The sequence below is a fragment of the Trachinotus anak genome, unplaced genomic scaffold (genome assembly GCF_046630095.1).
Source record: "Trachinotus anak isolate AG129_WGS33_773 ecotype Australia unplaced genomic scaffold, CSIRO_AGI_Tana_v1 ptg000032l, whole genome shotgun sequence".
Classification (NCBI taxonomy): Eukaryota; Metazoa; Chordata; class Actinopteri; order Carangiformes; family Carangidae; genus Trachinotus; species Trachinotus anak.
In genome coordinates this window covers 18622343-18650237 of record NW_027273883.1, presented here as the reverse complement: position 1 = coordinate 18650237, position 27895 = coordinate 18622343, and positions in this window count along the sequence as shown.

Below are 27895 nucleotides of genomic sequence, written 5' to 3'. Positions count from 1 at the left end.
ATAGTCACATTCAAACAAATCAAATTTCATTCTTATGAGACACATGTTAAAGAGGTGTACACTTTCAGTAATTATTCTGTAAACTCAGCCCCATATTTTCATGCAAATGTATTAGATAGTGACACGTCAAATATGAAATCCAATTTGTTGGTTATGAAACACATGTACGGAAGAAATGTGTACACTAATTATTTCTGGGGCATCCTGCCCCCCCACTCCCCCCTCCACCCATTTCATACACAAACTGAACTGGATATTACATTTGCTTAAAACTCAATCATGAAAAATGAAGACTCGATTTGAAAAATTTTAATAAAGATAAGTTGCTTCTATCATTGAATCAGGGAATGCTAATCGGCGCTTTCATTCGGGTGGCGGCAGATAATGTCACCCTAGCTTGAGGCTCTTATTTTGCAATAAAGCATTTACATTCTAATGATTTTATTATAGCTTATACAGGCTGTCAGCGACAGACCAACTGAGCCGCGGCCCCTTCCTCCCAGCCTCTCCCATTCAAATCGGCTGGCAAATTGTATCAGCTATCAGCTCAGAGTGCTTTTATCAAGCTGGCCCAGTGGCAAGCCAGGGCCCACCACAATGAGATGTCTATTGCGTGAAGAGTCTGTATTTAATCATTTCTGCTCGCCGGTATTGTTCTGCTTACAGTGCATAAATAAGTGCTTCAAATAACCCTGGAGTGCCACTGACAATGAAACAAAGTATCTGTCTTATTTATCTTCCTTGCATTCTTCACTGCGCCCCTTTATAGATATATATATTTATATATATATGTATAAATATTTTTTTTTCTATTTTCTCTTTCCACCACTTTCTTTATTTGCTGCAGGCAATGTTTCTTATTCACTCACCTATCATCTTGGAACAGTCTGAAATTACTCACTGATGAGTAGAAAGCTTTTGAGATATAGATAACCAAAAAGCACTTTTGAATGGCAAAAATCTCCAGTCTCCTGACAACTCTGTTAGAGAATCATGAGGAAGGAAAGATGGGGATGGACTGGGGCCAGTCCCTCTAGAAGTGAGGAATTATTTAATCTTTCTGTAATGGAGAGATGAGAGCACCATGCCCATCCCTCTACACCAAGGTCCTCATAACTAAACAAAAATAGGGTATTTGTCACTGTCTTCCACAATGACTGATATGAATTTTCTGATATGGTTAAGGTACTGTTAAATTTAGGAAAATATATAGTTTAGTAAAAATGTTGAATGAAATTAAGAATGATGGTTAGAACCAGACTATCATTATCATTAAAGGAAGCCATAATTGGTAGGATATAGGACAAATACATCTGTCTACAAGCCAACCCTTCTGCAAGCCCCTGCATTCAATACAACATATACACTACTGCTTCTCACTGCACTTCAGAGAGGTAACATTATATCCACCCATGGATATTAACATGACCATAGGTTATTAATATAAAACACTGATGTTGTTGTATTTTGATTCAAACGGTCTGTAAAAGCTGGACATTTTGAATCAATTAAATACAGAAACTAAAGCTGTCCATACTCAGGTGTAACAATCACAACTTCTTTGTCACAGTGTAAGAAAAAAAGCTGTCTGCATAGCTTAAACTGTTAAATATAGATCACTAAAATGTGATACCACCATGTTGAGTTAGTACTGGGCTTTAATGGAATAAATTTTAGGTTCTACTTGTGTGGCCAAACACTAAGAGGGAAACAAGATCTGTGGCTCTCTTGACTCTGGGCATGTTACAGTGAAACTGTTTAGGTCATGTGTGTACGCAGCCTGATGTTACATGAGGCTTAGGTAATGTAGCGTATTAACAGTGAGGCCTATTTATAGAGTCCAGCCAAAATATATAGTAATAGTCTAAAGAAAACGTCTTTTAGTTGGAAGAAGACTCAAGGCTTTAAATATTGTAAGCTGCACATTATTGCAACAGCTTATGATTGCACTTAATTATTAATTAATAAGTGTTACTTCAATTCTGTAGTGTCAACATATAAAAGCAGGTGATAATGCTTTTTAAACGGCTGATTCTTGTTATTCCGCTGCTAACGTGTTAACTTGGCTTGGGATTTACCTCTCATGTCTAATCATTGTCATACAGTCACCGGTGTCAGTTAAACACTGAGGACAGCAATGACGTGATGCCCTCATCCATGTCCTTCTATAGTTTTCAGGTGTTCTAATACAGCGTCTGGCCATCGCTCCCTGTTTAGGGTGTACCTATACCCTCGGCAGCATGGTATTGTGTTCCAAGTTTAACAAGAGTGCTTTGAACTCACTTTGGAGTTGAATCACCTAACCCCGGGGCAGGTTTGTCACCGTAGCCTCATGTATCAACACGAGACAGAGAGTGCCTCAGAGGGACTTTGACTAATTGGGGGGGTTAAACCGCTGTTCATGAATCTCTGGCCTGATCCCCTCAAAATATAATGAATCCGGGCAGGTTTTGAAAAGCCAGGAAACATTTCTTGTGACCCTAGTTGTGAGGCGTTATTCTGGGAGACATGACCGTAAACCCATCCCTCTTCTCCTAGGGCAGTTAAATACCTGCCATTGTGCACCATTGTTCTGTTATTGCTGTTGTCCCTTTTTCTTTCAAGCCCAATTCTTTATTTTGGTGTATATTGTTACTCCAGAGGAGCTCTTTTTATCCTTAAGGCAAACATCAAACTAAGAGACAATATCAGCTCCACAAAAGACCTCCAAACTCCATTATATTTTTTTCTTCTTTTTCAGTCTCGGCCTCTTTCTCCCTCCTTCTCTCTCTCGTCCAATCTTTAGGAGAGTATCACAATTCTCTAGCATTTAAGAAAAGGTAATTAAAAGGTTAGAATCTTGTGGTTAAATGATCCCACTGAGCTCATACTTATATGTCTGAGGTATAATTTCAACTGAGAACAGGGAGACAATTTTACTATGGTGAAGTAGCTGTAAAGATTGACATTGACGATAGTCTGAGGTGGATGAATAAAATGTAGCAGAGTAGCATAATATGCATTCATGAACTCATTTGTTTTTGCTGCAAAACTGGTAACCCATTCAAATACAATAAAATATGTGTTTCATCGCCACAGAAAACACTAGCAGGTTTCTATGGCGGCCCAATGTAACCTACAACAGTGGAGAACCAAAGGCAGATGGTTCATGTTAAACAGCTTAGGCATTCTTTTAACATTAAAACATTTGAACCACTTTAATAAAAGTGACCTTGGTGGGTGGTAAATTTGTAGATTTAGATGGTTCTTTGGAGCAGACATTCAAATAAGCATATTCTGTATGCAGTGGATTTGATGTTGAGGGATTTTATTTGGCAAAATGTTGAAGCTGATAAAATCTGATATAATAATTAATTATACCCCGGTGTGAGCTCAAAGCTAGTGTCGGCATCAGAAAAACTAATCAAGATCATTGTATCATTACACTTGCAAATAGCTGGACTTCCATACACTCATAACTGTGTTGACCTAAATGTTTGTGCACATTTAGGTTCAGAATCATTATGCAGTTTCAATTTATCTGTCAGCTCACTGAGGTAACAGGTAATAAATATAGTCAGAGAGTCACAATGATAAGCCAACATTTCAGTGGAAGATGAGAGCTTTTTTAAGCTTTAAGGAAAAAAAAAAAAAAAAACGTGGGGGGAAATTTTCATTTAACAGACTAATCCACTGTCCTTTCAGTCATTGCATTATTCACTGTGTGTTCATTTCCTGTTGATCAGATTGACTGTTTGATGTATTCCCCTAACTTGACACACTGATGCTGATAAAACATTGGCAAATTTACTTATTCTGCTGACAGACAGCAATTTAGTGGGAAATTAAGTTGTCTTGACGACGATGCCATATTACATACAAACCCTGGCAAATAACCCAGTTTGAATAATCACCGCCACTGTCTGTTTAAATGATTTTTATACCCATTTTAAAGGAAGCCTTTGATGTGATTTGATATGTGAATACTAATTCCCTGCCTGTGAGAGGGAGGTGGTGAGAAAGTGGAAATTATTTCAGTATTATGATGTCAGTCAATCCTCTACCACACCTACCGCCTTATTAACTGGTAATGATTGAGCCACTACATCCACTACACTGCCGTCGGTGCTTTAGTGCGCAATGCATTTGATTTCAAAAAGGTTGGGGATGCTTTAATCTTATTGTTTTGTTACTTGGTGCAGAATATTCAGTTGGAGGGAAAAATGTGAATGAGTGTTGTTGTTGCTTTCCCTGGAAGAAGACAGAGTTATGTACCACCTATAAAGCACATCCCAACACACCAGGGTTACAATACAAAACACACACACACAGACACACATACACACATACAAATATATATTTGTTTGATTAATATATATTAAATACATTTTCATAAAAGATAAAAGCAAAATTACGACTCGAGTTTTGACACTACATAATAGCACACTGCAAACACCTCTACTGTGTCTCTCTGTTGAAAGCATCAGCAGAGTTCAAAGACAAACACCCTTGTTACCCCCCTCTATGCCTCTGTTTTACATAGCACAATGCCCTAATACATGATTTAAGGAGCTTTCACATATCACATGCATTAGGATAATGGAATGGAATAATAAAAGTTTCAGTAGCATTAACATGTGATGCATAAAATAAAAGAATAAATAAGAGAAAAGGTTCAAATAAGACTGTTTAATAAAAAAAAAAAAAAAAATCAGAGCTTTTGGACAGAATGTGCATGTCACAAAGGGATAACTAGGCTGCCAATTGTACATTATTTATTTGGTTATCAGGTTTATTCAGTTTTTCACCTAAAGTGGTGGCACATGAGAGTAGAAATGTTCATACTGACTGTGGTTAGAAGTCTTTCTTAGAATAAGGAAAAACAATACTGCATAAAATCTTGTTAAACAATGTTATGCATCTTGACTGTGAACTTTGTTTCAGGATTAGGGATTAGATTTCTGACCCTGAGAGATTTTTAAAATACATTTTTAATTTAGAATTTTATTAGGAAATAGACAATGAAAGCTGGATTCAAACTCACAGTTTTTCAGGTAAACTGACCAATAATTCTTGAGAGGCTGGATTTACCTGCAGTCAGTGATTGGAAGTTTATTTTTGAAACACCGCAAATGCTTATTTGTGATTTAACAGGAAGTAAGACTGTCATGTTGTGACGTTATTCTGTCCAGTTAAGACAAAACTTCTCAGAGGGAAACCCATGTGGTGAGATCTCTACAAGCATTAGTACTTCATTTAAGGTAGTAGTAGTATCTTGAATATTGATCTGCTGTAGCTTCATTAGCTGGGAACTGACATCTCAGATTGATGTCTCTTTAAACTGGGTCCTGGTCAGGGATACCTGGGGAATCACACTATTGACTTTGGACTGTTTGCGCTGCTAGGCCTCTGGAGACTTTGTGTTAGCTTTAATGGGATCCATCAATTCAGCTTCCCTTTTAATAATTATTGTTTTACCATTCACAAGAGACTAGAGTATCTGAAGTTATTTATTTATTTATTTATTTTTTCACTGTTGCCTGGAGACAACAGAGACTCTCTTGTCTTGGTTTCTACATAAGGAATATACAATGTGGGGGTTTGTTTTTTGTTCATTTTTCTAAGTCATGACGAGCTCCTCCTTTCAACCTGTTCTCCCAAAGAAACAATACACAGGGGAACATTACAAAGAAAAGATAAAAATTCCATATGAGTAATCCAGAAATCCCCTTTCAATGATTTGACATCATTAACCTGTATATTGAAGAGAGAGAAATAGCTTTTCTTATAGATTAGTGTTGTGTAATTGAAAGAGTACACTTCTCTGTGTGAAAGACAGCTGACTTTCATACACTTGATGCCAGAATCTTGTTGTTGGTTTTAACGGCACCTTTGATTTTTCTCTGGTTTAACACACAGTGACCACAGGAAGCTCAGACACATAAAAGCACAACCTTGCAGACCTTGAAGTTCACCTTGTAAGGTGGGGGAGGGGATGTGGGCTCCTTCAGACGGTTCTGAAAAAGCGTTTGGAAAAAGAGAGAGGGAATGACAGAGTGATAGAACAAGAGGTAGAGAGGGAGAATTAAGTGATCTTGGTACATGATGAAAAGGAATGCTAATGTTAAGTACATTGATCAGCTGCTCCGCTGCAGCCAACCCACCCTTTGCCCCCTGCGATATCAATACATTGAAAACATCATTTGTATCAGCAGTTGTTTCTTTAATTAAGATCTGGACCAAATCTTTGGTATTGATCTGTGCCATTACCTTATCGACGTTGTCTCGCCAAGCTGACTCAGTGGCTTTCTCTCTATTGAAATGACGTTGCTTAGGGGTACAAAGTGCACCGCTGTATTATGTCATGTAAGCAAAGCCACGTCTTTGTCTGCTGTCCAAATGAGGTATTCAAGGTAAGTGGTACAGACCAGTATTGACATCTTTTTGTATCACTTAACAAAATTAAACATGTGGGAAAATAGCCTGTAAGACTTGAATTCTTAGGGGAGTCTTGCATTTGAATCTAGGAGACATGTGATTTGACACTGAGTGCTTAACAGCCTTGTTTTATACTACGATGAGATGATGCCAGTCTCTTGTTAAATTGTACAGTCAAGAGATATACTTAAATATTGCCAAAGGGCAAGACATACAGATGAAAATAAATGTATTTGTTCACTAAGTAATAAAGTGTGTACTTTAGGATTTCTTTCTCTTCATTGAATTTTTTTCCCAGGAGTCCAGCAATAATTCCCTCTGAAATAGCCTCCATTCCTCAATACAGTGTGTAGCATTTACTTCATCATCATTAAGAATCTATCCCATGGTCATTACAGTGATTGATACTGCCATTGAAACCTTAAAGGCATATTTCCTATACACAATATCCTTTCACTTGGATCTCTTTCCTGTCTAACGGAACAATGAGACATTTTCTGTTATCTGGGTTTTGGGGGAGCTCATCCCTCCATCAGCCAACACTCGCCTCCCTCCAGTCCCCCATCTTCACCCTCTCCACTTTTCTGCCTTCCTCCAAGGCATCTGAAAAGCCGCCTGGTGTCTCCTCCCCAATCCAGCCCTTCACATGGTGTGCGTGGTACAGGAGATGCTCCTGAATCCACAATGCCTCGCTGCGCCTCAAGTGAGGTTTCTCTATAGCCCACCGCCGCCACAGCCTCCGCCTTGCAGCCGGCTGTCGACACTCAACCAGCCTGCGTCCTGCTGAATACCGCCAGTCAATCCCACTTGTCTCACCACATGAAGCAGTCCAGCATCCACCCACCTGATAAAATACACAGCTCCCCCTCCCTCTCCAAGCCCCTGAAGTGTTAAATTTGTTTCCCCCAATTTGTTTCCCCCACCTACCCCTGCGGGAGCACCCCACATTACAGTCCTGAAAAACCCCCAAGAAGAGTATTTATTTATTTTTTTATGGGTGAAAAGATCGGTGGAGGCTTTGCATCTCCATGGGCATTTTGAACAACGCCTGCTTCGCTCCGATTGCAACCACCACAAACAAATCCAATAGCCCCCACTAATCTGATCATCTCATTCCCAGCACTTTTCATGCTGGGTTCCTCCCTCAGAACCCCTTGTACTAGTTCCAGTCTGGGAGTGTGTGATAAGACACTGGAAATTTAGTCATCATCTTCGGCGCAAAGGAGCTCAGAGGAGGGATTATGATATTCCTATAACCTTACATTGGATATGGACAGGGGCAGCTCCTAGCACGGATACAATCCTGTACATAGCTGTCTGTCCAGCCCTTTTTCTCCCAGCTTCATCCACCGCCTCTTCCCTTTTAAAAGGTTGACTTTACAAGATTAGTGCACGCTAGCCGTCATCATGTTAGCAGAGATAGCAAGGAGAAAACATAGTGTTTACTGTTGTTGAATACATTCTGCCACTCTGATAAGAGGCCCAATAAATATAAACTATTAATTCCATTTTTCTTGCGTATTGGTTTATAAAAAAAAAAGTCTAAGAATATGTGAGTGAAAATGGATGAGTTTGATATGTTTATTCTGAGGAGAAGCTTAAAAGGCTTTTACGATTGGCTTGCTGAGATAGAGAAGCACTTGAGAATGGAAAATGACAAATATTTGTATCAGTGGATTTTTTTAGCAGATTATTCCAAATGCTTGCTACACACAAAATGATGGGTGTAATAGAAATCACTCTCATTCCCCACAGACCTAATTTTGCTCAGGTTGGCACATTTAGATATCTCTACCGCAAAGATGAGTACTGCGATGACATTTGTGGGTGCCAAACAAATCAAAACACCATGTTCACATTTCGCAAGCATGTGTCTTATTTAGTTTGGCAGTTGCATGTGACTTGCTGTGTAATTATTGTGGATGTCACTCAGAATAGTTTTTGGCTGGTCAGTAATATCTGCTTTCAGTGGAAATGGTGCACTACATTTGCTACATTTTGAATATATTAAAACATCGCAGTATCTGTCGGTTGAACTCACAGGAGCTGTATCAATTACTCCCAGCTCTGCTTGGGAGCTCACAAACTATTGGCACATGCACTGTCATATAGACACAGTGGAATCAAGGACCTGGATAAAACATGGCAACTAAAAGCACAGAAAACAGGAAATCTTGCTGGTGAAATGAAATTTGCTGGAAGCAGTAATAAAATAGCATTTTCAGCCCAATTTAATGTCTGCTCATGAGCTCAGTGGTTTGTTCTTGGCCGCACATTTTACACTATTTCAAAGACTAAAAGGAATCATGCGTTGCTTGAAATAAATAGGCTTTGGATGATCTCCACTCTGGCCATCATACACCTTTACAGACACAGCAGTTTTGAGAGATTATTAGTAAGGAAATGCCTTGCCTTTATAACTGTATATTACAGAGCAAAGCCAAATTTGAAAAAAAAAAAAAAAAAAAAAAGCTGCACTGGATTCAAACAATGACACTCATGATAGTTATTAGAAGACACCTGCCTCAGGTTTTGCGGCGAGATGGACACACTAAATGGTGTCAGACGCAGGTAATTATGTAGCAGGCACTCTGTAGAGCAGCTCGTCACTGTCACACAGTTCACAGTTCCCTATCTTTTTCCTGAGAAATTACTAAGCTGCATCTGATCATGAAAAGAATCCCAAGATATATCTCAGTCCATTAGCGGAGTCACACTTGCAGTATAACATCAGTCAAACATTATAATAGCCTGAGCAGCGCTGTGTCGTATATACAGTAAGCTCATTGTTCTGTCACATTTTAAAAGTATATATTAGACATCTGTGACAGGTGGTGTTAAATATTGATTATGATGCGTTTGAAATGTGTTGGCTGTATACTTTAACACCGCCTTTTCTCTGCCTCTCTCCCCCTCTCATTCTCTTTCTCTCTCTCTGGTCCTCTTAACCGTGCAGTAAGTTCACATTTTTTACCTCCTGTGATACAGACTCATTCAAAGTCAGATTAAATTAGGGCAGGGCTGTCTCGCTGAGATCCAGAATGACAGAGATGTCCCAAGCTACAGGAAGCAGCAGTTACAGTTCCAACACCACCACCAACCCCCAGCCAACCCAGCCCCCGCACTTCCCACATCTCCCATCAATATTTCATTAGGTAACCTTAGAAGCAAAGTATAAGTGAACACGCACGTGCATGCGGAGTGTGCATGGACACACACACAAGCAGTAATTCTCAGTCACACACACACACACACACACTATTCTTTTTCCCCTGTTACCGCCGTACAGGTTTGCTGAGTTTCCGTCTAGCCAGACGTGCAAGGAAAGCTAAGCCCCCCCTTCCTCCTTCCTTCTCCTGCTACTCCTCTTCCACCTCCTCCTCATGGAAGATTTAGCTTCCATTCATTTATCCTCATTCAGGATGACAAAAATCAATCATTTCATTCTCTCTGGATGGCTACCCATTAAGAATGGGGACAGCAACTGAAATGAAATACACATTTCCCTCAGCTGATCCCCTCCTGTGATAGATTTGAGCAGCTACAAATGGGTTGAGGTAAGATTTCTGAAGTCAGAATGGAAGTGTTTGTACTATATGTCTTCTAATCACCCTCATTGCACAGACACCAGCGTGTTGATAATGTTCTTATCTCAGAGTGAATGCATATTGAGTTGAGTTTACTGTAGTAAGCCAACCGTGTCATATAGAATCAGACTGTGAGTCACAGACGGCATTTAACACCTTGTCAAAGGCCTACCAAGTCCTAGGAGAAACACATATGTGTTTAATAAAAATTCTGCTTTGTTAGAATAAAGACATGCATAAATCATGCACAGGAAGGATAAAGAACAAATGCTGGAAGCGGAGCTGAATTTGAGCCCCAAAAATTAAAAAGTAAATGTGTGTGGCTATCAGTGCTGGCTCTGGGTTTCCACCAATTTTTAATACAATTAAAATGTATCAGTAAATTATTTAAGGTATTCAAATTAAGCTTTTTTTCCTTAATACTTTTGCATGTTTTGCTAAAACCTGTCACACTAATAAATATCTAAAAGTGAGATAATACCAAAAAACAAACCGATTAACAAGATGCCAGTATGACTTTTGTATCACAAAATGCACTGTGGTATCCCTAACTAGAGGAAAAAGACAGAGATAGGTGTGCTGCAGGTCTTACAGTCCTTTGATCCTAATGTCTGTCAAGTTAGCTTCACCTTTTTTTGGTTGTCTGAAGTGTCTGAAATGTATTCTTCTGGGTACTTACTGCGAATGCTCATCCAGCTCATTAATATTCCACTAAGGTGGCAATATTATTTCAATTTGAATGAAAATAAGTCCTATCCATTTGACAAAGCTTTGAATAACATGCATCGTGTACCAGTATTCAACACTGTTTACAGCTTGAAAGTAAAATAGGTTTTGGTTGTATTGCTGCAAATAATATATAAATGTATTATAGTTGTCAGTGAGCTACATGAGAGATTTATTCTTAAGTTACGCTGCTCTTTTTCATATTATTTTCTGACTTTATGTATTCATGGATTCCTGATCTTCTGAAGCACTGATGCATGAAGTGTCAAAAGCCTAGATTAAATAAAAATACCTTCTGTTGAAATTCCAATTGTATTGTGTTGTATTTTCATATGGAAAATCTGCTTTTATGTTATTTACATCTATCATTTATTTAAAAACATAAGCACATACACATATACAGATACTGCAATTCTGGATCTTGATGTTTTTCTTATGGGGATCATTCTTACCGGGCCACTTCTATCATATTTTCTTCCTTTATGACAAACATTTTTCATTTACTGCTAAACCCATGCATTTTCTTACAATAGCACGTTCCATTCCTATGTTGTTTTCTATAATGTTCACTTCTCACATTGAACAAGGACACTAAATTCCACTCTGTGTAATGAAACGCGATGTAAAAACACAACCTGTACGAGAAGACTAAATGACAAAAGGGAGCAGAAAATTGGCTGGGACTCACACCTGCTTGGAATGATTAAGCTGTAGCAATTCTTTTTTCCCCTTCCAACAAATGACTGCAGTAGTCGACAAAAGGTGTTGATTCAGAGGGCAAATTAAGCCTTGAACAGGCAAGATAATGTGCCTGTGATCAATTAACACAGACACAAGGTGTACCGGTTTCACTTTGAAACTTTCAGGGCTGGCCAACGAGCCCCTTTGTGCCTTTCAGCTGAGCAGCACTAATCATTTCTGTAGCTTGCTTCTAAAGGCAGCCCTGGACTCAGAGTATGGATTTTGCCTGGGGACTCTCCCCAGGCAATGAACTGACTAGTCAAACATGTTCACGGCAGCCCTAATCTTACTCTAGGACACTGACTTGACATGAAAGACCATATATCTATATATATAATTTTTTTTTCTTACACATTACCTTTGTTCGGTTTCTCTCTCTTTTTTTTTTTTAATTGGTGCAAAATAAAGACTGGTCTTTCACAATTCAGTGGGGGGATGAACAGAGTCAAGACCAGAGACATGTCTGACCTGTGCATTATTCTTCTTTGTAAAACCTGCTGTAAATAGATTGAAAGGTGAATGTGCAGCATTCATGGACTCCAGTTCGCAGTGGGTTTGATCTCTGTCTCAGTCCATGTTCTTGTGAAAGACATTCAATAACTTTTCAAGAGGCATAGCAATATATTAGTGGAAGTGCAAAGTTATTTCAAATGTATAATACAGTACAGTCTGGTGTTCATTAGTAGCAATAGAGAAAAACACAGGACACTATACAATATATTTAAAATACTGAGTGAGACAGTTACACATTCATACCCATGGTTTCATACAAGAGCAGATATGCAGTTGAGTTGCATTAGGGTATGATCTCCACAGGGTCACACATTAAACAAGATCCTGAATTGAGTGTAAGCTTTACATACAGTAGGTACTGTCATCTTACTGTCACTATGTTTCCTCACACACCAAGTGTGTAAGTATTAATCTTGTTTGAGACAGAATACACAGGCATAACAGCCAGGCTTTGGTGGGAGGCAGATGATGATATATCTATGAAAGTGTGAAGCTGAAGTAATATGATGTACCTTATAAAAGCTGGCTCCACAGTGAGGGAGCGCCTTAATCCCCCCTCTAAACCACCCTCTCCATCTCTGAGAGGAGCTGATTTTGCTCTGCTTTGAATCCCCCCTCTCTCCTTCTCTCTCTCTCTTTGGTTTGTCTTGAAGAGAGGGCGATATCTGCCACTACTATTTTCTTTTAGATTAACTGACTGATGGGCCTCTTCAAAGCACATCATCCGCACCATATGGATGATGGCAGATACAAATCACATATAGGTGTTGGGGCAAAAGATAGTTCTCATAAAACACTGTTGTCTGACAGTATGTCAGGGTGCGGCTTTTTACAGCATTAGGAGACTTATAAACTGAGGATTTGTAATTTGTTTGTACAATTTGACAATGTTTGATTTAAAACTACTAAAAAAAATGCTGGTGTGAGAATAGAGAAGAAATTCAATCCACTCTGTAACCATGGCAGTAAGACCAACATAAGCATTTCAGTGCATGACATGTGTTCTTACAATGTAAAATGTGGTGTTACTTTTGGCTTTAACAGCCTTTTCTTTAAAGGAAATATAAATGAACACTTGCTTCTTCTATGAATTCTTGTGTTAACTGCAAGCTAATGATATTATATGGAACCTATGGCCTTGGTAAAACGTATTACATATCTGGGCTTGAATGTATCATGCCATGGATTATGGTCCAGCCTCTGGAGGACCACAAACCACATTAGCTTGAATTACCAAATTTGAACTTTATGCGCAACCGCCCTACACCCACCTAGCAGGGTTTTAGCATTTTATATGTCATAATCCCCTATTCCCCACCATCATAACCCCCTCCCTAGTCCCTCCTGTGCCGAATGACTATTAGGTTATTGAGAAATTCACCACAGATGTCATCCTTAAGATGAATGTCTCCGTTCTGATGTGTGAGGAATGGAATCCGAGCAGAGCCTGAAAGACGATAGTCGGGAAAAAAGAAAGGAATGGTCAGCTGTGAAAACATGGGCAATGCCAGATAAGGCGCTTGAGTTCTGTCCACTCCATGCAGAGCCAGATCCCAAACCTGGAGGAGTTTGTGGGTGCACAAACAACTTAAGGTGCTAATTATCTGCTACCTACTGCTACAGAAAGAGGGAGAGACGGGCATAAAGACAGAAGGATAATCAAGTGCACACAGTATGTGTATTGTTGTAAGTATGGGTTTTTATATACTCCATGAATGTGGTATATACATTTATATAGAATGTATTCACTTAATCATCAAATCATCTAATATTAGGAATATAATACTTTTCTTGTATGCCAATAAATTTATATATGAATTGAATTTAATAGATAAGCTTTGAGAAAATCTCTCATCATAATTATTTTGTACTCATTCATCTTAATTCAACTCAATTTTCAATTGTTTATATTCAGATCTTTTTTTGTTATTTTTTTGGTGAAGATTTCCATGGATGGGATAGAAATGCCATGGTCTCCCCCTGAAAGGAAAATTTATATCAACTTTATGACATTTGTTTATTTCCTGTTTTATTTTGTTATTATTTAGCTACCTTGTGTGTCCACTTTGTTTTCCGACCATGGTTATTGTCTGCCCTCTCTTGCTGTGTTTCACCTGCGGTCAATTACCCTTGCCTACCCGTTTTTCCCTCAGTCCGTGTCAGTTGGTCTGTTGAGTTTTCCCAGAGTCTATCTATCTATCTGTCTATATGTCTCTCAGTTTCTCCCCAGTTTCTTCCTGGTTTCTCCTCGTGTTTGGATCTTCTGCATTTTCTTTGCCAGCTTGTAAATTTTGAAGTTTCATGATTAAAATTATTTTCACTGCACCTCCCATCCTTCAGGTTTGTCTGTTTTATGGGTCCAGTCATCCTAAATCACACAGAATAATCTAACCAAAATGGACCCAGCAGACATAACATTTTCCGTGGTAGAATTTATTGAGGTGACTCGTTCAACACAAGAACTACAAACTTATGGCCAAAATTCCACTAGCATTGAACAGAAAGACGCAGCCCCTGACACTTCCTGCCCACAAGCTTACCAGTCAGCTAGCATCCATTCACCAACATGCTAACCTTCAGCCTGCCAGCCACCAGCATGCTAGCCTCCAGTCTGCACCCCAGCATGCTAGCCTCAAGCCTTCAGACCAGGGTGGTCTGACAAACGTTTCTTCTTTAACATGCCTCTTTGTTGTCCACAAGCATTCATCCAGGAGAGTTTTTGGCAAATGTTCAAGCAATCCTTTGATCCAAACTTGCCTTGAGGCTCCAGGTATGAGTACAACTATGACCAACACCTTAGACGCCTCCTGCTCACCTTGCAGAGGGTCTCTGCCTGCAACATCGGCCTTCAGCTCAATCTCCAGAGAGACCCAGTCTTTGTCGCCCTGCTGCTCATCCTCCAGAGCAACCAAGTCTTCAGCCCTTCTGCGTGACCTCTGGTGAGAGCCAGTCTTTGCTGTCTACTTCCTGTTTGACCTCTGGAAAGGTCCCACCTTCATTTTTGCCAGTGCCCTCCAGAACAGTTCTGTCTGCCTGTCCAGGCTGTACTCCCGGACTTGCCAGTCTGTCTGTCCAGCCCCCTAGCCATTCCCCTGATCCCCAGCCCCGTTCTTCTCCGTTTCCTTTGGTCCCTTGTAATTACTTACCTTGTGTGTCCACTGTTTGTTTTACTTCCTGTCTTTGTCTAATTTTCCCACCGTTGTGATTGTCTGCCCTGCCCTGATGTGTTTCACCTATGTTCAATTACCCTTTCCTCCCTTGCGTATTTAAGTCTGTGTCTTTCCCTCAGTCTTTGTCAGTTCGTCTGTTGAGTTTCTGTGGAGTCTCCTCGTGTGTCTGTTCAGTTCTCCGTGGTTTCTCCTCATGCTCTTTCAGTTTGCCTAGTGCTACCTGGGTTTGGATTGTCTGCATTTTGTTTGCCAGCGTTTGGTCCACTAATCCTTAATCCCCGACAACAGCAGGTTCTTTTGCACAAATAACCTGACTCAATAACAGGACTGTTAATCTTGCACTTATATATAACCTACATATTTGTTGTTTCTCATCTGATCCTAACATTATTTTTTTTAATTTGTCTATTTTGCTTATTGGTCATCAATAGCACCCGTCTGTTTCCAATTACAACTCAGTAAAACCAATTAATTAAATATATTCATTTTTATCTATTTAATGTTTGCACATACAAAGAAACCATTGTTTACAGCAGTTACCATTTTCCAGTCCAGGGTGCGAAAAGCTTAGAAATGGGAGCATTTTTATCTCTGACTTTTTTTTTTTCTCTGAGTGTGTATCTCTATGTTTGTGTGTCTGTGTGTGGCAGCATGTGCACAATGTGAACATACAGTATGTGCATACATGCCTGTGTGTGTATGTGTTCCCCTGTTCTGCATCCATCAGATGGGAGTTGAGGTCAGTCCCTTTGGGCTGTTTAACAGACATCAGTTGTCCTTTCTTCTCCAGGAAATGGATGCAGCCGATTACTATCCAAGGATTCATAAATTCTTTATGGGCAAGTTGAAGTTATAGGGGCTGATGAATTCAGTCTGTGAGACGGCCCCTGCCAAATGCCCCCCTCCACTCCACCATCACCCACAATGGCTAAAGAGAAGAAGGAAGTCTGTCTCTATTTCTTAGTCTTTGTCCCTTTTCTCTCTTTTTCCCTTCTTTTTTCTCTGCATTGCTCCTGTCTTCTTTATCTCTTTCACTCTCTCCCCATCTCTTCCTCTTGTAAACTAAAGACTGTGTCCATTTAGCAAGACCCATAGGAGCAAAGTGAGACTTGTTTTCAGTACTCTTACCCCTCTCAGAGAGTGCTGATAGAATTTTTCCTACAGAATGTACACACACTGTAAGATTGGCCTTGTTCGTCTAATGTTTCAAGCCTATCCATCCCAAAATGGACTTTACAAACAGATAGTAGCCTGCCTGTCCCCGGAGGCTATTATCATCCATTCAGCTGGTTCACTCTGCGTTTACATTGGGGCTTATCTGCAAATTTGTGAACTTTTACCAAATGTAGTCTGTCCAACAGTTGACGTCCAACATCCTTTTCCACATCAATCACTGTTTTAGTTTCTTCTTTCAAAGCTGGTTGAGGCCTTGATGTTTTTCTTTTGCGAATGGATATCCAGAGGCAGCCTGATGTACTGTCCTCTCTTTCTCCCCCTCAATTTCCAAACACTTTTTCCTTGGGTTGTCTTGTGTGGGGTGCTCACTAACTAAGCCAATCTGGCTACACCCAAGCATGCTGAGGAGTTATCCACCGGTTGGGGATGTTTATATAAATGAGGACAGTGTGACACCCCAGGGTGTTTCACAGTGGGTACTATTCCTCCAAAAAAAAAAAAGGGAAGAAGAAGAAAAAAAGAACCTGAATCTGTGTCGCTTGCTCCTCAAAGTCCCTCGCCTTGTAAATAGATTTTGATGGATACGCTTTCCTCCTCGCCCTCAGACTCGAAGTACAAATAATTCTACCACATAAGACCCACTTCCCACTTCAGCGCAAGTGTACGCAGCACACTGGCAAAAACATACACAAACATACAGAATCAAACACTGGCCACCTACTAGAATATGATCAAAACAAGTGTGGGAACAAAAGTTCGTCAGAGGAGTCTCTGCCTTATACGCTCAAACAAAGATGTATGGATTTTATATTGCTGATTGGATGACCTTTAGCTGGGAGAGTGGGAAGTGTAGTCTTTGATGTGAGCTTCCCGCTGGGCATAGGTTTGTGTGCGTAAACAGTTTGACTGGATCATTTGTAGGGTATCACTTATATGTTTGTTGGTGGTTGTTGAGACAAAAACAACACCTCAAGATGGGCAATTTCATTACAGACACAGAATTACACCTTCGGAAGTCAAGTGTGGTCTGCGTACTGTAAAATATAAATTTGTCATTGATTTCCCTTTTTTTGGTGCCTGTTTGATTTGCTAATGTAACTTGCAACCATTTTTTGAACTAATCAGATTGGCTAGTAGATTTTATGTCAACTTTGATTATAAGAATAACTTTTGATCCTTTGTGAAGCCACAAGCTTTCCCCCTACATCGTGCTCAGACTGGGTCTTATCCAGGGGCAGAATGAAACAATAATTCAGACCGGGAATTTGACTCCATCCCAGGCCACCCTATTCATGCAAACCACCAGACCACTAATTTTGTAGGTCAACCGTATTTGTTGATGCAATCGGCACCAAGCTACTTATAAACTTGGTTGTTCATCTGGAAGGTTAGCTATTCATGAGACGAATTTTTTGTATCTTCTGACTAGACGACCATCTGTTCATTTCACCAGGCAACTTGTCTAAAACATTATTGGTGTAGAAACAGGTATGCTACGTCCGTCACTGAGAGATGCGATCACATCATTTTTGACACTGCGTCCTGAGTTGTGTTTGCTGGTCAGGTTGACTGTTCAGAGCGGGCCAAAACAACTATTCAACACCACCAGGAAATGTCCCAGTGATCCCGACAGGCTGTCCACCACTGGTCCTATCAAATAAATAATACTTGTTTTGATCTGAGATTAAAAAGGGTGATGATGTGAAAACCAGCATTTCTTTTAAAGGAAAAGGTGTTGAAAAGCCAGTCTACACAGAGACCCTCTTTACACCCGCTCCTCTAATGCCGAGCAAGAGAGAAGAACAACCCTGCTTGATCTGGCCATGTGTGATGACTCTTGGAGGTCAGACAGGTTAAATGGTATTTGATTAAAATCAGTAGATGGCCAACTCTCTCTCTTTCACACATGTGCACATACAGACACGCACACGCACAGATGCACAAACAGACCCTCCTAGTCTTGTCTGCGGGGAATAAGGAGAAGAAAATAGCCTTCATTCTGCTCCCCCATCTCTCTCTGAGGTTGTTGTGGTTGTGGAGGGGGTTTGGAGGAGAAGTGGGCTGGGGTGGGCTGGGGTGGGGTGGGGGTTGGGGGTTGGGGTGAAGTGGGGTGGTGTAGTCGACCTGTATGTTTGGCTGGCAAAAAAGGCTTGCCACTGTTTATCAAGCCACGGCAAATCCAATTAGCCTGTGGCCTGCCTTCCAACCCTATTAACCTGCTCAGCTGTGAGAGCACTCAACAGCTCCTGCCAATATCTCATTTCTCTCAGCCGTTGATAAGATCGGCTCAAGATATTCAGTGGGGTTCACTCCAGCTCCATCTCAGATGCTACAGCTGCCGCCGAGGCTTTAAAACCACAGCATCCGTCCTGATCTCTCCCTCTCTCTGTCTCTCCCTCTCTTGCTTTCCCACAGTCTCTTTCTTTCATTCTCTTCCCTTCCCGTTCTCTGTCTTTCAACCCGTTCCTCCACCATCCACCTGTCACCTCTGTCTCTTCCTGTCTTCCTTCCATTTGCCTCGCTCTTTTTCACCCCCCCCACACCTCTTCCATCATCACACCCTCTGCCTCTCTCTCTCTCGTTCTCTCTCTCTCCTTCTCTCTTTCTCTCTCTCCTCCGTCGTGTAGCTACACCAAGACAACAAAACAACTAGGACAGTAACTTCCAGGCCTATGGCTTGTTTCCTCCCAGACAGCGATCAGGGCGCAGGCCCCACTGTCTGACAGGAGGGGAAACTGATTTTCCTTATCATGGCCTGCCCACAAAGGGCCAGGCCAGACCCACATGATTAGCATTCCTTGGTGGAGATGTGTCAGCCCTATTTCTATCACAGAGACAGATTGAGGCTTTCACTCAGACTGGCGACTGAGTGACACATGGCCCTGACCGGGGGGACAACATTGTTATTTGAGTTAAGAAATCAATTTGTATCAAATGTACACTGTAATTTATTTGTTGCCTTTGAAGGGAACCTGGCTAAGATAAATGGGAATGGACTTCTTTTCCCCTCTCCCTTACCTTGAGCCTGAGCCGATAAAGTTCTTGTGAAGCCCATGATAGTTCCCTGCGTCAGAGTAAAAAGTGACAAACAAGTTTAAAGTTGTGCAGTGATCTTTAAATCTCAAAAAGAACACCTTGTCGGACATGATAGAACATTTTTACCTCTTCCCTCCCGTCTGTCAGCCGGCTCTGCTGACATACGGCTTTAGTATTTTTGCTGACATTTCGCTTTATCACATACATCTAGCGGCGAATGGAGAAGCGATATTTGTCCCTTTTTAATACTTTTTTTTTCACTCGATTCACAGTGAGCATCCAAAGCTGTGAGATCAAGATGGTCTTTTGGGATTAGAAAGATTAATCCTTTTTTTCATGTCATATTTTAAAGCCTCTGAAACAATATTCATATTCTGTGACATGCATCCTATACATGAGAAGGAGTTCTAAAGTCCCACTGATAAAAACTTGTTTATGCTCCTTGTACAAGCAGCTTTTTAGAATATTGACAGTGACTATTTATCATTAAAATGAATTTTGTATGGTACAGAAATAATTCTTCACTTAAAATTGTGTTTGTTTTAAAGCCGATAACAGTGCAGCATCATAAAAAATAAATGTCAGCCCGCAACAGTATGATTTTCTGTGTGTATTTCTAATGCTTCATTTTTCTGTTGTGTCGGTTGTTGTAGATTTTTTCTTTTCAGTTTGTGTGTAGTGTTTTCACAAATGAAAAAAAAAAACAAAAACAAACACACCATTCAAAAACTGTGTTCCAAAATACATCACAATAGAAACCGTCTTTTCAGATACAGCACATAGTTGCATATTACTTAGTAAACCAAGCAGTTGCACAAATATGAGGAGGAAATCTGGTTTCAGTTAGTCTGCTGCTGCTTCCCTGCTGGCTAAATCTGAGGAACAAATGTCTTCTGCATCATCGTGCCATAAGGACTTAACACTCAATTCATTGGGGACCACTTGGAATGGAAAACCTCTCAGCACTTCACAATTATTTTACAGATCGGTGCACATTGACTCTTGCAGGTAATTGCAGCAACCCTGGGTCTGTGAGTACAAACCAATGAGTGTGCTATTTTTTTCATTCAAATACATTTAATCTGTCTGTAGAATAAGATGGTTTGGTGGATTAAAATTCCCTAAAGTGAGTCAAATATTACATATCCTGTTTTTTAAAAGAAAATGAGTTTGTTTCTGACACCTAAATGCATATGTTTTGACTCTTACTTATTATATTTTGAAAACACTCATTCAGTAACATTCATAATATGAAAAGGAAAGAGGGAGAAAACAAACAAGCAAGAAAACTCATATGTCTCATGGCTAAAACTTTGACTATATATTTACTTGCGTAGAAAAAAAAAAAACACTATTCAGCTTCATCCATTTGGGAGGAATAAACTCCATGTCCTTTCTACATCTGAGGATGTGAATTATGAAGAATAGCAGACTATCCCATTAACATCAAGAGGGAGTTTAGCATTTCTCAGAAACTGGAGTAAGAGGAAAAAAGCAGGTGGCTATCTCTACACATCAAACATATATTAAGCCTCCAGGTTGACCCAGCAATGCCTCTTAGTTTGGATTTTTCAGAGGGCCGCAAAGCAGAGCCTGTCCTGAATTTCAGTACAAAATTTAGATATGCAAATGTCCTCAAAGGATCCACGATTGAAAAAGGATGCCATATTGCCTCAAAGCCACATACTCTAAAGCTAAACAAGATTAGGAAAATTGAATCATTTCAAAAGCTGTGGGCAGAATGTAAACTGGTTAGCATTCTAATCCTCTGGGCCAGGTGACCAGCTCAGCATGTGTACAAACATACTGTATGAAGAACAAATGAGACGAGAGCCTGCGACTGTACATTGGCTCATTTGAGGAAAATAATACCTGAGCGATTTCCTACCTGAGAAATGCATTTATTTACCCGCTTTGAATCAGAAGTCCTTGGTAGGCTTCTGGCCACAAATATTATCACAATTCTGGCCTAATTTCCATCCTGGCGTTCTCTTGCCATATGTTTGCCTGGGGAAGGTTTTGTTTGCTTTCCTGCATTTTCAGTAGAGGGAACACAGTCTCTTTCTTTTTTCTTTCCTTTTTTTACGCAGACATTGCAGAGAATAATGAAGTATCTATTTTCTGCAATAACAATAGTTTGTCTATATTTATTTGGTTTCGGCTGTTGGATTGTGGTTCTTAGTTTCAGCAGGTTCTGAAGATTTTAAAATACATTTTGAGGAGATTTGGTTACCCATGAACCCAAAAATATATGAAATGGATAGCAGTGGTGAATATGGGAAAAGAGATAAATAAACATGTCCAGATATAACCATCACGTGGTGGTCGTGGTAGGTTTTATGAATGGCAAAATAAAGTATTTGCACATAAATGGATTTTACAGTGACATGAGGATGAGATTTGCAAAGGTCGCTGAAACAACAACTGAACTCTTGACCCTTGAAAACCAATAAATAAACAAGGGGCTCTCTAATAAAGTATCACATTTCAACTGTTTGTTTTCACAGAAGTCAACATTCTGCCATAGGAGAATAGCTTAGCATTAGCTTAAATGTATAGCCTACAGCTTTGGTGACACATTGCCGTACAGACGGCATCTTTAAAGCACTTTGATGGTCTTGGATGTATACAGTGTTATCGGTTGCACTCTGGCTGACCTTTATGCTACGTTCTCAAGGCTCCACTCTATATTTGTCATATCAACAGCAGAGTGATACTCTTTCCATGCTGCTCTCAAATGACATTGTGGGAAACAAATCTTGGGTCAGCGCTGGAGTTAAGGTATGTTTTGGACACAGAGACACAGAGTGACGCACAGATGAGTGCTGTGTTGTGCAGTGGGTTTCGATTAGACATTGAAGACCAGATAAGACAAGTATCTCAACATTTTCATTTTCGCTTTAGAACATGTGGTAAAAGCCGTCACATGAAAAGAACTATGCTTTTTTTTCTCCATTTTTTTTTTTCCATCATTACTGTATTTCCACTACAGAAAGATTAGCGCTTAATCATATTTAAAACTACTAAGTAAACTACAATGACCAAATCTAATGGGTGTATTTACATCCTGTCAGCAGATATGGTGTTGAAGCACTGGGGTCAGCAAACTGCTTAATCCCCCTCGTCACTGGCTCATAGTGACAGACTGATAGATGAACCCAGATTTGTAACAGGAAGTCATCTTTGGTAAAACTGGTGCTGCCAGTTCAGTGAGTGGAAGTCAAAGTGACTGGGCAGAAGTGAACGACTGGATTGAATTTTACTACAGTTAATAGCGCTAGACTGAATAACCATGTATATCCCATATGTTTGGGCTGTGTACCGTGCAATTTAAAAGAAACAGAAACACATTATAAGACATAAATGAACCATCTTATCAGAGGGTCTAAAAATACGTAGAGGTTAATGATAGACATATGCTAAATACAGAAAAAAACATGCTGTACTTTTGGTGAAGAAGTATTCAAAATACAATTAACAAATGTTCCCAAATCACAACTACAAAATAAATGTTAGTGATCTCACCAGGATTAACAATTATTCACTAATAATCTTAATCAGTGGTCTGTGAAGCAGTTACACTTATTTTCATGAATCCTCCAATCAAAATAAGTTTTGACATAACTTCTCTCATCTTGGTGTAAGAAAATAATCACACTGGTTCTTCATTTACCTTAACCAAATAATTTACAGTCCTCATCTTCTTCTTACAGATTGTGGTGTACCACAAAGTTTACTTCTTGGGCCTCTGCTAGTTTTGCCAGTATACAGATGATCTCCCTAATGTCACTTATAAACTGTCTAAGCCCTTTTTATTCATCTTATTTTCATTTTTTTTTTTTTTTTTCATATGCTGCAACATTCTTCTGCAAAAAAATTGTGTCACAGGATATTAAATTAAAAGCTCCTAAAGATTTCTGGTTGCCATGATTCCAACAATCATCACTGCATATGCATCAATGTAAAGACCCCACCAGGCTTAATTTCTCACTTTCTCATCCTCAGTTTATTACTCAATATTAGTTTGAACGACTCCTTAAAGATAAAAAAAATACTGCTTTCAATATTAAATAATTCCACAATTATTCCATAAATTCAGTGCTTTATGCAGACCCAGACCTGTTTATATCATATTTTTTAAAATATATTGTTTTAAAGCAACTGATGTTTGGCTTTCTCCTGTGAAAGTACATAAACTAAACCAAACCAAGAAATAAATCTTAATATCTCATTATGATATGTGACTATCACTAATGCAGTTGTAGCTTTAAGCACAATTTAGGAAATAAATGCTGCTGCCTTTCTACTTTACCTATGATAGTGTGCACAGACCACTTGACACTTGAAAATGCCAAGTCTCTACAGGACATTGACATTATTCTAGTTGAAGCAGCTAAAGCATGCAGTTATCATAGATCAAGGGAAGTAGGGATATGCAAATAACAAAATGAAAGGGATATGATATTTGGAATGAAATCCATCCTTACTTTGGAAAGGCTCCCAAATGAGTAAATATATAACATTTGAATTCCACTGCAAGACAAATTCTTGAAGACAGACGGTCCAAACATGTGTTCGCAATCTGTTTCTCAACTACGTGACACCAACCTGTCATACAACTGCTGCCTCCGTGGCCAGATTTGACCTGGGCTTTTCAGTTTTTACAAAGCAAAGGCCAAGGTTCAGATATATACAGTTCAAGCTTTGTATAATTGTGACATAGTCTTTTGTAACGTGCATTAAATTAATGTGTTCAAACATTGCTCGTCCCTAAGCAACCCATGAACAAATTTATTTGACACTAATACAACCAGGATAAGACGCCGTCATTTTATACCTCCTGACATTTGGCATTTGGTGATTTATTGTTTCCTGGGTCATACAGTAAGAATCTGGTGGTGTAAAAGTTTAAAAAGAGAGACATTAGCAGATGTCATTAGCACTACAGATGTACAACCAAGTAAGAATATGCAGCTTCATTTGCTACAGTGAAACTTGAGTGAAACATAAACGTTTTAATATGTGCACCTAAAAATAATCTGTAGCTCCATAACCACAAGGAAATATGACACTGGCCACCCCCGTACTGAGTGAACCGTGTATCCAGCCACTAACCTGTTTGTAGAACCCTGTTAATACCAATGCACCATTTCATACATCAAGTGCTTAAAACCATAACTTGGTTGTGCTTTAGAGAGATTTAGTCTGGCTTTGACAAGAAGGGCTCAAATACCCTGCTGCTCAGTATTAATCCCAAAAACAGATTTACTACTTGTAAGATATTTGGAAGGTATTCTGGTAAGTGAAAAGGGAAGATGTTAATGGCAAGGGGCAGCAGTGTCACAGAATCATTTCCTGAGAGCCTGAAGTGAATGTTTAGTCACAGCAGAGTGCAGTATATTAACTGAAGAGCCCAGACTATGTGTGATAAATCTTGCTCTACTCGGTGCTAAGTGTCACATTGTGTTTATGGTGTTCAGATTGCATACTGCTTGTTCTCTCCAAGGCTTGGGCCAGGGCAGACTGCTTTGGCTGGCAGACTGGCTGACTCCACAGGCAGGCTTAACTCTAGCTGGTCTTGTTGGGTTGACTTTGTCATTTTGACTACCTGGGTGGCTATCTAGCTGACTGAATGGCTGCCTGAGTGGCAAGCTGAGTATCTGCCTTACAGCCTGATTAGCTGGTTTATTCGCTGGCTGGCTTGGTGCCTCAGTGCCTGGTTGGTTGACTTATTGGTTGGCTGGCTGGCTGTCTGAGCGAGGCTGTGTGATATATGATGTGGTTCAGCGTGGTTGCGATTAACGGATTGGCAGAACAGTTGCATCCATTAATAACTCCACCCTATAGGGCTGGAGCAGTCCCAAACTACATGCTGCTACTGCACTCACATCACAGTTTTTGGAAAATTAATAAATCCAGCTATATGATTTGTAGATTGTGATTCTGAAATGTGTTTACTCTCTGCCATTTGAGAGTAAATATCAATTTTTAGTACTGTTGTGGTAAAAAATACATCAGAGGTGTCATCATCACTGCGCCTGCCTGTCAAAGAGAGGGAAATGCACCGCTTCCCTGTGCTGCATATAGATCTCCTTTGAATCTCACCCACTCATTGCTGCAGGGTTTGAAGAATTTAAGTTAATAAACTGGCTCATAAGGCAAGATTAAAGATGCCATGTAATTTGATTAACTGAATGGGAACGAGAGAGGCCACAGATGGGAAAATAAGCTTTTCCAGGGCCTCATTAAAGGGAACAATCCTGTAAAACCTCATGGGTGAAATTCTACTGTGAAGAAGCTCTCTGAATGAAAAAAAAAAAAATCTTTTTTTTTTTTTTTCATGGAGTTTCAGCATGTTGTTGAAAAGTGGCTGCAGAGGAACATTTTGTAATAATTTGCATGCTCAAAGAGAAAAATGTTTCCAGTTGTGGTGGACGCTCTGAAGGGAAACATTCTGTACCTGATCCCTCAGTATTATTTTAGTGACAAAACTGGCTTAGCTGCATTGTTCAAACATGATAAATTTATTTCTTCATTCTAAGTCTCCCAAAAACAAATCAAATACATAGTGATAATCCAGAAGTGTGACTAATTCCACAATAAGCCCCAGCCTGATTTTGTTTGTGTGTTTAGTCCGTTTTCAGTGGCGCATGCAGTTGTATATATGTCAAAGATAAGGGATAGAATGTAGTTTTGTAGTTTTGCATTACATAGCTTAAATATACAGTATATATTGAAAATACAACCATATGTTTGGGGAATAGTTTTTTCTAGCCATGCACATGTGAGACACATTTGAAGAGCTGCAACTAAATGTAGAAATCCTGAAAAGGTTTGGCATTTCACCTTTAACAGGCAGATGTACCATGTGTGTATACAAGCATATATTTAAAACATTAATCATTTCACTCACTTATCTGCACAGGTACATATTTTCCATTAGTTTGTGGATGTTCATCTGAGAACTTTATATAAAAAAAAAAACATATGCCAAGTTCTTTCTAATTCTTTCCCAATATGGCCACATTTTCAGTGCTGTCTGACTTCATTCCCTCATCCACATGTGCAGGGAGATCAAGATTAGGTGTCTGCAGAATGAAAACCCAGGAAGTTCACCTGCTCGCCCTTGATATTACGCTGGAAATATAAAATCCATTCCCAGATTTAGACATCTCTCGCCACCAAAAAATGTTCTATTCTGTCTGGAGCCACAGCCTGCCTGTCTGCGGCGTCGTTCCTTTATGGCTCAAACTAGATGTCTTAGTTATTGGGATGAAGAAATCCCTGTCAGTGGACATTCATGGGAGAATCCCCCCCTTTTCTCACTCTCAGCGAGGTGAGGTTAATTTATATTTCTCAAACCTGTTCCTTTCTCCTTAGAAATGGATTCAGTTGAAGTGTTGGCGCCGGATTGTTATCGGCCTGCTATCATTCCGCTGGGACAGCCCAGCCATCATCACAAATGGCCGTTTTTCAGCGGAATAAAACATATGAATTAAACTTCATAAGCTTATCTGGTCTTTGATATGTAGAAAGCCCAAGGTTTATTTCCACATTAATCCCCACACCCGTCTATTGCTTTGGCTCTTTGATGCATAAAGGTGGGTTTAGAAACTGGAATCTGCCAGGTATATATAACTGCATGTTTTACCCATCGCTTGAGCTTCAGGCCCTCTTTTCTCCCCCTCTCTCTCTTTCTCTCTGTCTCTCTCAGTCACACACACACACAGGTTTTCCCTAAGAATTTCATTACAAAAGGCAGCCATATGCATTGAAATACTGCCGGCAAGCAGGGGTCATGTAGCCCGATACTGAATTTCCCTTGCCTTTGTGCAATCTTAATTGTCTGTCATTTCTGTCTGCAGCCCCGTCTGTGCGTGCTCCAAATAAAACCTATGGAAACATGAAAGGTGGAGCACTGCCCTCACTTTCATCAAGGGATCGCTTACCAGGCCTTGCCGTGGCTACCCCAGGCTTGTGTTACGTACCTCATAAAAGTAGCTCTTGTTTCACCGATGCACTGCCCCATCTGGGCACTGGGCTAATCTGTCAAGCCAAGCTCCCAGGCAAATTCTTCTGCAGCGTAATAGACACTGTTACAAACTCTGCTCCCTTTTCTCCTCTGCTCGTTTTCCCCCCTCATTTTTGCAGAGGGCTCCCCTGATGCCCTCTGATGCTGCTGACAGTTGGAGCTGAGGCTGGATGCCATGGTGAATTTATATCGTGCTACTGCATCTGTCATTGTTTTCAACGAGGTGTTGACCTCCACGCGTCCTCATCAGAATGTTGCCTCAGTTCTGCAACTCCAAGCAAAATAGATATCTACAACTCGGCTGATCGTAGAGGGTATTCACGCCGCAGAAACCCACTTCCCATTTTGATAGTTGGTGCAAAACTTTGACAGGCAGGTGGAAACCTCTGGGGAATTAGGTCACGGAGGGATGGGAGAGAGACAGAGGGCTCAGGGGAGTTGGGCTGTGTTTCTTCAGCGCAAGCTGTGCACTGCCACAACAGCACACATTCAAGGAT